The sequence below is a fragment of the Alexandromys fortis genome, unplaced genomic scaffold (genome assembly GCF_014885135.2).
Source record: "Alexandromys fortis isolate MF-2015 unplaced genomic scaffold, M_Fortis_MF-2015_v1.1 scaffold_502, whole genome shotgun sequence".
Classification (NCBI taxonomy): Eukaryota; Metazoa; Chordata; class Mammalia; order Rodentia; family Cricetidae; genus Alexandromys; species Alexandromys fortis.
Genome location: NW_026068389.1, coordinates 95,097 through 97,855, shown reverse-complemented (window position 1 = coordinate 97,855; position 2,759 = coordinate 95,097). Strand labels below are relative to the sequence as shown.

Here is a 2,759-nt window from a genome sequence, read left to right as displayed (position 1 = left end):
GTGTGTGTGTGTGTGTGTGTGTGTGTGACAGAGAAGTCAGGCTTTTTGGTGGGTTAGTAGCCACTGAGGTACACGATTCTTTTCTGCAGCTACTGCTGCCGACACCAGAGCTGCCTTTTCTCTGTAGCCATCTTCTTTTCAGCCCCCACCAGAGCTTCCAAGTACTCTAAGGCCTTGCTTAAGATCACGACTTAGGGGGCCTTAGAGCAGCTGGCCAGGGTGGGCACCTGGTCCCTCAGGGCCAGGAACAGCGAACGGAGATCATTCCTCCTTTTTCGTTCTAAGAAGTTATGGTTCTTCCTCTTGGTGACGTACTCAGTGTCAGAACTGACAGGTTTTGGGTGGCAGGACTGGGGAGTCTCGCTTTCTACAGGTGGGGGGCTCACAATCTCTTCCTCCTCTTCCTCCTCTTTCCCCTTGGGAGCTTCTACCTCTGGAGCCTCTGGTTCCTGGGGACCCCTCTCTGGAGCCCCCTATTGAGAGCAACTTTCTGGAGGAAAGCAGGCAGCATAGTTGTGCTGTTGCTGGTGGATAGAGATGTGGAAATGTTTCATGCAGGGGTCCAGGGTGTCTGCTCGCACCATGATGGTGACTGGCTTTCGGGTGTCCAGAGATCGCCTCTTCTCCACCGTTACTACGTCGATTTCTTCGCCCTCGGAGTCGCTGGGACTCTCGGACCCGGAGCAGGCCTGAGTCTTGGGTTCGCCCAGCTGACTCGGGGTGGCAGGCGCCCGGTTACTATTGGCTTCCAGACTGGGAGTGCAGTCCGGGGTGATGGGCGCTTCGGGCGGGTTCCCCTGGGGCGCACCTGGGGTGAATCGGTAGCTCACTACTCTCTCCTGCTGTTCCCGGGCAGAGAAGCTGCTCCACATGCAGTCATGGGGGATGATGGAAGAATAATTCCTGCCCCAAGCTTTCAAATGGCCCCGAAATTCCACCTCGTCTCCGGCACCCACTCCATGCATGATTACACAACCCAGTAAAAGGAAAATAGTCCCAAGAGCAAGCAAAAGAGTCAGAAACACTCTTACAGTTAGCAGTCCCAGAAAAACACAAAGCAAAGCAACCAAAGTGCACATTGAGAGGATAGAACTCAGACACTGCAAGCGCCATAATTGCTCTCTCAGGCTCTCTAAACCCTTATGATCCCTGCTTAGTTGATTCTGTAAATTGTCGTTTTTTGGTGTCCTTGACACCTATGGCTTCTAAAAAACCCTCACCCAAATTTCTGCTTGCTTCCAAGTGATTCAGCTACTGTTTGAGTGAAGTTCTTTGCATCTGCCATAATCAATTTTCAGAGGAAGGCTCTCTGTTGAAAATTAGTCTAGGAAACAGTTATGATTTTATTAGAATAGAGCCAGGGATCCTTATATTGACCATTGTTTCCTTTTCTGTTACTTGTATTTTGTTCTACTCTAAATTCTGAACCATTGAACTTCTTGTTCCTGCCATCCAGGCAGTGTTGGTCATGGTTGTCTCTTTTCACTTAGGCTTCAGTTAGTTCAGTCAGTGGTTTGCCACTACAGTAATTTAAGCCATCAATTTCCTGGTATATCTTCAGGACAACACACTGTGTGTCAAATATTTTGTGGCTGGCTTTCTTTTCTATTCCCACCACAGGGAGCTATATGTCATTGGAGAAGATGACAGGTTCAGGCTCCATATTCTTAGTTACTGGGAATCTTCACTACAGTTGCTCTCTTAGCTAGCAAAAAGTTTCTACTATATTAGGTTTCCACATAAACTTTAAACATTTCCTATTCCAGTCATCTCTCCCTGTATCTCCCTCCATCCCTCTATTTATCCCATGATTGTTACTGTTGCAATTCCTTGTTCATCCACAAAATCTAGTCTATTTCCTCTTTTCATGTGGGCTCCATGCATCCCCTGCTACAGCCATTCTTGTTACTTTCCTTCTCTGAGTCTGTGGATTGTACTGTGATTATTCTTTACTCAATTGCTAATACCCACATATATATGAGTACATATCATGTATGTCTATGTGCTTCTGGATTTACTTGCTCAGAATAAAATAGAACTGAGGAAACTAGACATCAACAAATCAAATAAGTAAAAATATGGTACAGATCAAAATTAAGAATTCTAAATAAATGAATTTAACTGGCTTAAAACACATAAATAAATGTACAACATACTTAGCTCTCAAGGAAATACAGATCAAAACTACTTTAATCATTCATCTTATACTTGTCAGATTGGCTAGGATCAATAACACAAGTGACATCTCATACTGGCAAAAATATGGAAAAAGGGAACGCTCCTTCATTCCTGCTGGGAATGCAAACCTGTATAGACAGTATGGAAACCAATATGTCTATTCCTCAGATAACTAGTAATCTATCTACCTCAAGACTCAGCTATACCACTGTGGTAGTTTGAATATATTTGGCATCATAATCTCTTATGGAGTGGAAGTAGTGGGAGGTGTGGCCATTTTGGAGTTGGCATGTGATGGAGGAAGGTAATTGGTTAATTATAATAAACCAACTGCTTGGCCTCATAGAGCTTAGAACATAGGTGGGTGGAATAAACAGAATAGGATGCTGGGCGGAAGAGGAAGTGAGGTCAGACTCTGCTCTGCTCCCGGACAGCATGGACGGAGGCTAGAATCTTCCCGGTAAGCGCACCTTGGGGTGCTTACACAGATGATTAGAAATGGGCTAGTCCAGGTGCGAGAATTAGCCTGTAAGGGCTAGAGTTTATGGGCCAAGCAGTCTTTAAATGAATACAGTTTGTGT

The 2,759-nt window shown here is 45.3% G+C and overlaps 1 pseudogene; it reads right to left on the bottom strand.

Annotated features, from left to right (window-relative positions):
• Positions 1-53: 53 nt before the first annotated feature.
• LOC126495546 (protein L-Myc-like) lies at positions 54-965 on the bottom strand (annotated as a pseudogene).
• Between the last annotated feature and the right edge of the window lie 1,794 nt (positions 966-2,759).